This window comes from Convolutriloba macropyga, chromosome 9 (genome assembly GCF_964194025.1).
Source record: "Convolutriloba macropyga chromosome 9, txConMacr16.3, whole genome shotgun sequence".
Lineage (NCBI taxonomy): Eukaryota > Metazoa > Xenacoelomorpha > Acoela > Convolutidae > Convolutriloba > Convolutriloba macropyga.
This window is the reverse complement of record NC_134476.1, coordinates 32,506,837-32,517,205: the sequence shown is the minus strand read 5'-3', so window position 1 is coordinate 32,517,205 and position 10,369 is coordinate 32,506,837. Positions and strand designations below refer to the sequence as shown.

At 35.5% G+C, this 10,369-nt stretch overlaps 1 protein-coding gene across 2 annotated transcripts in view; it reads left to right on the top strand.

Annotated features, from left to right (window-relative positions):
- Nucleotides 1–10,369, top strand: part of LOC142345738 (tetraspanin-3-like) — a 550,337-nt gene that overhangs the window by 422,248 nt on the left and 117,720 nt on the right. Inside the window, exon 1 of one of the 2 annotated variants that reach the window (XM_075398033.1) lies at nt 5,099–5,111. The exons of the other annotated variant lie outside the window; for it this stretch is intronic. The gene's annotated coding sequence lies outside the window, so the exon portion shown is untranslated. Of the gene's footprint in view, nt 1–5,098; nt 5,112–10,369 lie in introns of those variants that run through there. 2 annotated transcript variants of the gene reach the window in all.

Here is a 10,369-nt window from a genome sequence, read left to right as displayed (position 1 = left end):
ACTTGGTGTCCTATAGGATATTTTGTTTAGGAAAAAAAGTTGGAAGTTTAGTTCTTTAAGTCTACGTTTAATCTTTCGAACTAAAAAATCTATTTTTGGCACTTGAATCAATTTAAATAATCGGAATCTATTCTGTTTTGCCCTCTTTCCAGCTTAGTGAGCATAAATCTTTTATGACCCCCAGGCGCTCTTACGTAGTAACGTGCTATATAACAACTTATAATTTGTAACTGGGGGTCACAAAAAACACTGGGGTGCCGAAACAGAATAGATCCAATAATCGCCTGCTTCATTATTTGAGACGGATACATTTGGTTAGGATCTTTTCCGTTTGTGCTCCCCCCGTACGTTTTGCGCCCTCAAGTTATAGAGCACGTGCCATTACATAGTATGTCTCTATGTAAAAATAAGGCAAGTGCGTCTGGGAAGGCACAAGCAGAAAAATATCCTTTGGTTCATATCAACTCCTATATATTTTAAAGCGTCTCAGAACAAATTATTTTGTGTTTTTCTGGTTTAATCCTATCTTGAAGCGTTCAACACTTTTGTACCGTTTTGGTTCTATAAATTTGTCGGAAAAAAACTTAGTCTTCCTCGGGCCTCTTTCCCAACAACTGAGTGCAAGAGCCTTTGTGTCAGAGCAGTAAGTCCCTCGGGCGGGTAAGACTTTGTTCTAACATATACGTAAGCTTGTGAATATGTTTCAAGTATAGGTTAGGTGACTCTGCTCAAAGTCACTGAAACTTTGGGCGTTTATCGAGAACCACGAAGCGCTTTGAGATCTTAAGTCGGATTGTCAAAGTGACTTCTTCAGAGTTGCGTAACCTTGCTCAAAACACACACCTGCACTTTTTAAATTATCGAAAGTCGGCAGTTTCAGATTTTAAAATGCCAGAAGGTCCCACTTAGCCAGAAGTTAATTTCTGCGGAATTTCGCCATTTTAAAACGTTCTCGTTTCGTGTTTAAGGCATGGTTATGTGACCCTGTAGAAGGCACTTCGCAATTCTGACTTAATATCTCGAAACACTTTGCAGTTCTCCATAAACGTCATTTTTTTCAGTGATTTCAAGCATAACCAGTCTTAACCACTACTTAAAACACAAAACGTGCACACTTTAAAAAGACAAAAGTTTATGGAATTCAAACTTCTGGCTAAATATACGGGAACTAATGGCATTTAAACTTCTGGTACACTAGACTTTCGGGATCTTAAAACGTGGACGTGAGCGTTTTAGTTCAAAGTTCTGGCTAAGTATATAAGAAGTTTCCCCATTTTAATATCAGTCATTGCAGAGTTTCGGCATTTTAAAAAGTTCTCGTGAGTGTTTAAATGAATATTATCACACTGTTTTTATAACCTTCGAGACATTGGATCGTTTCCTCTTGTGCTACCCCTCCCCCCAGCTTAGTTAATGTATTTTATTTGTATCCGGTCGTCAAGTTTGCCATGAGTTTACATGATGATTTCTTACGTAATGCCAGTTGTTCTGTAATTGGGGGTGCTCAGTAACTAAACAGAACAGGCTATTTGTTTTGCGGTACAAAAAACCGCGATTGGAGCAAAACTCAGTCGGAACTACATTGGTACAACCGAAGCCTTTGGTTTATATATGTATTTAACCTACGCTTTCTCATAGGAGAAGTTATTGTATGCTGTGAAACTATTTTAATAAATTTGGTTTGAAAAGTGAACTGACAATGAATGTGTCCATTCTTTTGCAAATCCAGCTGGTCTCTCTGTATTAAACACAAGTGAGAAGACTACAATTATTCAAAAACTCATAACGAGACTTGTTTTCTCTTGCCAAAATTATTTCGATTATTGTCAGCCAACAATCATACGTCTGTCTGTATGTCCAAGGTATTATTTTGTCAGTTAACAAAACCTTAGTTCTTACTTGCAGAAACCAATGCAGTAATTGGAACTCAACTCTCTTGCCGGAAGCTTTAAGATCACCCAATATAGGCTTGAAAAACATTCCCTTCATGCAATTTTTTTCACCTCTTCTTTGACGCCATTGCTCAGGAAACCATACAGCAACTCCTGCTCAGGATTTGGATAAATATCACCACTAGAGAGCAAACACGTAGGTTATCGAAATAATTTTGTCTGGGAATGGAAATAATTTGGGGAAAGGGGTTGTAAAAAACAACATTTTTGGGTTGTAAAAGTCAAAAAAATAACTAATCTTGGACAACAACAAAATTGCAGCAGACATGGAATTGCGAGCAAATTTTTGTGATTCTTATTTATTCACAAAAAAGTAATATCTGTTGTTTTTGAGAAGTTGATTTTGTTTTTCCACCATTAGACTCTCGAGTTTTTATATTCCAAAAGGATTTAAATTAACATCTTCATTTTATAGATTTGGTGAAAATATTGCACGTCAACTATCTTCATTTAAAAATCCCATTAGTTTCTCTTGCAATAGTGCCTAGGTGTTTGATCAATTGTTCAATGCTAAAATTTTCAACGCTAAAAATAACATAACTTGACGGTCATAGCTTCGTATTTACGCTAAGATTATCAAAATATTTGGTTTTCACCGCTGATGAAACCTAGAAGAACCGATTTACAATTCTTATCTACTCCCGCCTGTACCTTAAATCGTTCGATAAAAATGACTCAAAATAGCAAAAAAATTTTGACTACAATGTGGCAATTATAATCGATTAAAGAAAGAGCTTTGATACAGCAATATATTTATGATGTCGTTTAATCGTTTGTTTCGAACAAAATATCGTCAGAAGTAATCATATTATCATTATTGTGAGAGAAACAACTTTCACTTTGAAATGTTTGTTTTATCCGCTTTCCATTTTCAATTTGTACCTTTTGGCATAACGGCAACCTGAAGAGCATGTCATTATAAAAAGGCCTGATCTCTGTCTAACTGGACAGACAGAACTTGGAGAACAAACTAAGTCAATAGGTAATGTTGAGTAGCGGGTCCTTTTAGCAGATCTTCAGTCATTTTTTTCTAATATAGTTTTTCAATGCGTTCTTAAGCTCTCAGTTCATCAGTTGTTGTTACCTTACAAGCTACGGATTATTTTTTCAATTCTGACTGTTGTACAATTATCTCTTTGAAAGAAACCCGGTGCGTAGTTCCATTAATGTATCTTAAAATGATTGCAACCACAAATCCTTTTCGCCGTCGACTAAAAGTGCAGCATTGATGTTCTAGAGGATTTTTCAGCTGAAATAAATTTTCATTGCTTTAACTTTGACTTGCTTTACGTTGAACATTAAACTCTATTTCATACAGTTTTAACGGTGCGCATTAACTTTCAGTGTTTTTAGTTTCCTTTGTTTTTAGTGCATAGTAGTTAGTGGGCTCTGATAATATTAAAGGTTAAAAACTCTATTTGTAGTTTTTATTTCCACTCCTATCACTCTTTCTCTCCAAATCCAAAACCACTTTAATTATAATCCAAAAATCTTACCGCCCAATACGAAAGTTAAGCTATTCTACTGTAAAGTGATTTTAGGAGCGTGATGCATTTGCTTTGTAAAGCAGCTCTCATTATTTCTCTCAAAACCCGTTCTTTGTTCATCGTAGATTGTCTACAATCGCTTACTTGTCATATTTGGTCTGACCGACAACATTTTGTACACGGGGATTATACACTAAAGGAAACAGCTGATCGGCAGAGTCAATCTTAGAAAAACTTAGATTCAAAAAAGCTTTTGTTCTTTTCACACCGCACTCAAACCCGCTATCTAATTTTTTTAAAAGCAAATTTCCAGAAATTTGATAACGCCAAGTCTCCAAGTTGATAACGCAGATGTTAGACTGGGCTGCCTCGAAGTATTCAAAATTGTCCGGGCAAACCATTGGGGCTAGCGACGAGATTCTCATCTCATTTTTCAAAAACATGGGAAAATTTCTTTCTATTTCTAGAGGAAATAGAAAATAAACGATGAACTGAAAACAAACAAACTAAGATCATCAAAATATTTGGTTTTCACCGCTGATGAAACCTAGAAGAACCGATTTTCAATTCTTATCTACTCCCGCCCGTACCTAAAATCGTTCGATAAAAATGACTCAAAATAGCCAAAATTTTTTGACTAAATGTGGCAATTATAATCGATTAAAGTAAGAGCCTTGATACAGCAATATATTTATGATTCAAAATGGTCTGTGCAAAAAATTGGGGCTAGCATCGAGTTTTCTCATCTCATTTTTCAAAAACATGGGAAAATTTTTTTATTTCTAGAGGAAATAGAAAATAAACGATGAACTGAAAACAAACAAGCACAAAAGAACAAATCATCCATCATAGAATTGATCCGATTTTGGTTTCCAGAATAATACATCATTATTTTGTTTAATCAGCAAACCTTTAAACGTGGGTTAGCAGAATGTAGATCTCTGCAATTTATTATACCAATAAAGCTAAAACTTCAGTTAAGAACTACTAACTCAATGTAACAATTTCTTGCAAAATTGCACTTTTTTGAAGAATTATATAATAGTGAGGCGCGGTGAGGCGCAATTTATTATACCAATAAAGCTAAAACTTCAGTTAAGAACTACTAACTCAATGTAACAATTTCTTGCAAAATTGCACTTTTTTGAAGAATTATATAATAGTGAGGCGCGGATATTCTGTTTGCTCCTAATTTGGAAATATCTTCAGAAACTAGATTGCAATAAATGCTTTCCCTAGTTTATTTGGACGTAATACACGTAACTTATTCGATGTGATCTATTTTGTCAATTTATAAATAAAATGAGCCCGTTTTCAGAGCAGTTAGTTATTTCTCAGCAAAGAGAAATATACTTAACATAATTTCACAATATATTTCTGAAAATGAATTGTTTCACCTTCATTGATTATCAGAGCGAGAAGAACTTTGACGTGGATTTATCTAGTGCGCTGTTGGAATTGTTTCGAATCATAGTAGCATTCACAACTGCAATGAATCCGGTTGCCTCATGAGTTATTATTAGTTTAGTTAGAACATAGTTTAGTTTAGTTAGACTGTGACGGGAATCGAATCATTACGTACTGACGTACAATAACCCAGTTCTCATTTATGTTGTCACTATAGTTCCAGCATTGACCCCCTCTCATATCTCAAAGTCCAAACTTATTAAATTGATGGTTACTGAATATACATGACTGCCTCCATCTTTTCTGTGTACAATCCGATTTTGACGAGAAACTGTGAAATTTTCCCAAGAGTCAAAGACTTTTTGGATGTTTTCGCGTACGGTTGTTTTTTCATTGTGATTTTGGGACTAATTGTGCAAAATTTATAATGTGAATCCAGTAGAGCCTAAAAATCAACAGTACTATGAAAATCAACAATTTGGGCTATTCATTCGATTTAACACCTCTGACCAAAAAAACTGCTGTTCACACATCTGTCCAAAAAAACTGATGAAACAACATAAGTTTTCTCATTTTCGCAACCTCAACCAACATAGCGGAGCAGTTTATAATGAAAATGCTTTTCTATTAATGTGCTTGAATCATTCTGGGAAAAGATTCAAACAGAATACTACTAATTAGGTGAACATGTAAAATGGAAAGAGTACCACGGTTTCGGCTGTCATGATTTGATTGGTTAACAGTTTATAACTCTCCCAAATTTAACAGATAGAAAGATCACTATAAAAGAAGGTGTTTAGGTGAAGGATATCAGTGGCACTTAAATACCTCTTGAGAACATCCAAATTCCTCTCTTTTTCCCCAATTATCAGAGACCAGTAACAAGACAAACTTGTTGTGTGAGCTGGACAGTACACAGTAGACCAGAAAAAAAGAGTAAATTAATTTATTCTGTTTGTTTGTTTGCTTGTTTGTAAAGGGTAGGAACAAGAAAACAGATACTGGGAAGGAGCAAAAAGGCCGCTTGGAGGCTGTGCAGAAATTACGAAGAACAAAGCTGAAGAGACAGTGTAATGGGGACACAATAGAGTTCATGGGGAAACCAGAATTTATAAGAAAAATGAAACCGATAAGGGTGTTCACTGGTCAACACTGCAGACGACTTTGTCAGACAGCTGTTGTTCCGGTGATCAGATTGAGTTGTTGAAGATCTTCACGGAAGCATATACCAGAAGTGTGCTTTCGTCCTCTAGATACGCTTACCTTCAAGAAACTTTCAAGAGGAGAATGCAATGTAACCTGTGGTGAGCTAAAATTTTTAAAAAAATCAGCAGTTGTTCTACCAAGTACAAGTATGGTGACGACCAGAGTTGTTATTAGCCTCGCAGAACGTCTAATAGAGTACATAATAAGGCAAAAAGGCATCCACGAGGACCGAGGACCGTTGACCCGGAAAAGGCGACATAGGAGAGCAAGTAGAACAGTTAGCGGATGGTAGCCGACTCTACAGTAAAATTGCCGAAGAAGCAATGCCACGAAAACAAAGAAAAGCAAGACTTAAATGTGCTGTTAACCATTGTCCGCGTCAAATTTCAACATAAGCGGTCTATCACGGCTTAAATAACGCTTAACTGTCAAATTGGACTCTTGTCTGTCACACAAGAAGCGTTAATGGAATTCCATGCCACCAGATGAAGATCATATACGGAATTCAGTCTGGATTCATAAATGATTGATGTTTTGTCGTACACATTGAACTGACCTGTGTGCGGTGGTAAACTATGATTCATTATATCGCTTTCATGTCTTTTTAAACAAGCCTAAAATTTCGTTGGATGACTCTAATTTAGTCTTTTTAAAAAAACTCAATTGAATGAATGAATTAGTTTTATAAACTACGATGTCATAAAAATTATGCTGAAATATTATTTATTAAAACGATCAAATCATCATCAAGTTTGTACGATAATTAGTCCTAAAAATGTCAAATTCGATGTCAGCTTTAGTTTGTTCTCTGTTGCGGTAATCTACTCATATCAATAATCCAGTTCTCCAGTTGCAAAACAGATTGTATTGTTGTTGTTTTTGTTTCTGTTGTTGTTGTTGTTGCTCCTGCTGTTGTTGTTTTTGTTGTTGTTGTTGTTGTTTTTGTTGCTGTTGTTTTTCTTTTTCTTGTTAATGTTGTCACATTGAGATAAGGTAAAGTTTTGCATAGCAAAATATGGGTTTTTCTAAACCCTGTCGTAAATGTGCTTACTAATTTTTGTTTTTATGCATATTCGTGTGGACTAAAATATTTTGAGTATAAAACGAGGCTTTCAATTGCATTGACTGCAGGTTTAAAAAGTTGCCGTCACTTAAACATTTTCTTACTTTCATTTTGTAACTTTAAATCTTGATTGCATTTCTGACGTTTTTAAACAATTTTCAGCGTTGACACCTCAAGCTTTACTTTGCTGGCCTCCCAGTGATCTAATTTTGTCTGGTCATAGTCGTACAGTTTCAAATTGCCGCACTTTTGAATCACAGTCGCAAACTTTCCAGTCGAAACTTGGACGCACTTTTTCGAAATATTCGCAATAAGTCGGACAAATTAGAATAATGGCTTAATTTTTGTGCGGATCTGATCATGGCAAATTATTGTCTGAATCAACCGGTATATTTCCACTACCTCACCCCAGTTGGGACAACCGCAATAAGATATTAACCCTGTCTGAATATTATTCAATCCTCAACCTCGTTTAAAAATTATTTACCCCGAAATTGAGCCGCCAGCTTGGGGTGGCCAAATGGTATCCATGCAGATTATTGCCCATACCTCGAATTCTCGATTTATGAAGATTTTTTTGGTGGATTAATATTGACAGTAGATGCACCTGGTCCTGCATCCTGTTAAAGATGAAAAAACTTAATTAAAGAGTTTAGCTTTTTACATAAGTAGTCATGGGGAAACCAGAATTTATAAGAAAAATGAAACCGATAAGGGTGTTCAATGGTCAACACTGCAGACAACTTTGTCAGACAGCTGTTGTTCCGGTGATCAGATTGAGTTGTTGAAGACCTTCACGGAAGCATATACCAGAAGTGTGCTTTCGTCCTCTAGATACGCTTACCTTCAAGAAACTTTCAAGAGGAGAATGCAATGTAACCTGTGGTGAGCTAAAATTTAAAAAAAAAATCAGCAGTTGTTCTACCAAGTACAAGTATGGTGACGACCAGAGTTGTTATTAGCCTCGCAGAACGTCTAATAGAGTACATAATAAGGCAAAAAGGCATCCATGAGGACCGAGGACCGTTGACCCGGAAAAGGCGACATAGGAGAGCAAGTAGAACAGTTAGCGGATGGTAGCCAACTCTACAGTAAATTTGCCGAAGAAGCAATGCCACGAAAACAAAGAAAAGCAAGACTTAAATGTGCTGTTAACCATTGTCCGCGTCAAATTTCAACATAAGCGGTCTATCACGGCTTAAATAACGCTCAACTGTCAAATTGGACTCTTGTCTGTCACACAAGAAGCGTTAATGGAATTCCATGCCACCAGATGAAGATCATATACGGAATTCAGTCTGGATTCATAAATGATTGATGTTTTGTCGTACACATTGAACTGACCTGTGTGCGGTGGTAAACTATGATTCATTATATCGCTTTCATGTCTTTTTAAACAAGCCTAAAATTTCGTTGGATGACTCTAATTTAGTCTTTTTAAAAAAACTCAATTGAATGAATGAATTAGTTTTATAAACTACGATGTCATAAAAATTATGCTGAAATATTATTTATTAAAACGATCAAATCATCATCAAGTTTGTACGATAATTAGTCCTAAAAATGTCAAATTCGATGTCAGCTTTAGTTTGTTCTCTGTTGCGGTAATCTACTCATATCAATAATCCAGTTCTCCAGTTGCAAAACAGATTGTATTGTTGTTGTTTTTGTTTCTGTTGTTGTTGTTGTTGCTCCTGCTGTTGTTGTTTTTGTTGTTGTTGTTGTTGTTTTTGTTGCTGTTGTTTTTCTTTTTCTTGTTAATGTTGTCACATTGAGATAAGGTAAAGTTTTGCATAGCAAAATATGGGTTTTTCTAAACCCTGTCGTAAATGTGCTTACTAATTTTTGTTTTTATGCATATTCGTGTTGACTAAAATATTTTGAGTATAAAACGAGGCTTTCAATTGCATTGACTGCAGGTTTAAAAAGTTGCCGTCACTTAAACATTTTCTTACTTTCATTTTGTAACTTTAAATCTTGATTGCATTTCTGACATTTTTAAACAATTTTCAGCGTTGACACCTCAAGCTTTACTTTGCTGGCCTCCCAGTGATCTAATTTTGTCTGGTCATAGTCGTACAGTTTCAAATTGCCGCACTTTTGAATCACAGTCGCAAACTTTCCAGTCGAAACTTGGACGCACTTTTTCGAAATATTCGCAATAAGTCGGACAAATTAGAATAATGGCTTAATTTTTGTGCGGATCTGATCATGGCAAATTATTGCCTGAATCAACCGGTATATTTCCACTACCTCACCCCAGTTGGGACAACCGCAATAAGATATTAACCCTGTCTGAATATTATTCAATCCTCAACCTCGTTTAACAATTATTTACCCCGAAATTGAGCCGCCAGCTTGGGGTGGCCAAATGGTATTCATGCAGATTATTGCCCATACCTCGAATTCTCGATTTATGAAGATTTTATTGGTGGATTAATATTGACAGTAGATGCACCTGGTCCTGCATCCTGTTAAAGATGAGAAAACAATTATAGAGTTTAGCTTTTTACATAAGTAGTCTAAACATGGCGATATAAAAATTAGCAAAATTTTTCAGACTAAAATTTGTAATTATCAGATGTAAAAGTTCTTTTTAAAAACAGTCAGAAGAGTGTATCTAGTTATGACAAGGTTGCTATGTTTATGTATTTAATTGAAATTTTCATTTCAACATAGAGGAACAATTGTAGTTGTCACAGAACGTTTTACCTTACTATCTATCATGGGCGGGAAGAATTGAAGTGATTTGTGAGCCGCTGATAGAGATGCGTATCAGGACGGGTTTAACTTTGAGATTTTCAGATATTTTTTGTTAATTTGAAGTTTGGATACCATATGAGACGCAAATATGGAATTCGTGGCAACCAAAGGAAGATCATAAGGGAACTTGTGGTTCCTGTAATAATGCAACTATTGTTCTTGGTTATGATTTACAGGTTGAACTGAACACTTCGCGTATGATAAAGTGCCACTGAACACTATTCAAAACTCAACCCTCGTAATATAAAACAGGATATTTTCAAGAACTAAACGTGACAGCTTGGGTCAAATTTCAAAACCTCTTCTTATAAAAAGCCTCTTTTTCAAACAATGCGCCGAGTTGCAGAAATAGCATCCAATTAACGAGTTATTAACTGTTCTATGCCAGACAAGTACACAGATATCGACAATGGCTACCAAAATTAATGTTTTGTTCTTGTTACAATGTTTCAAAATGTAACAAACCAACTGTTTCAACTTTCAAACACATT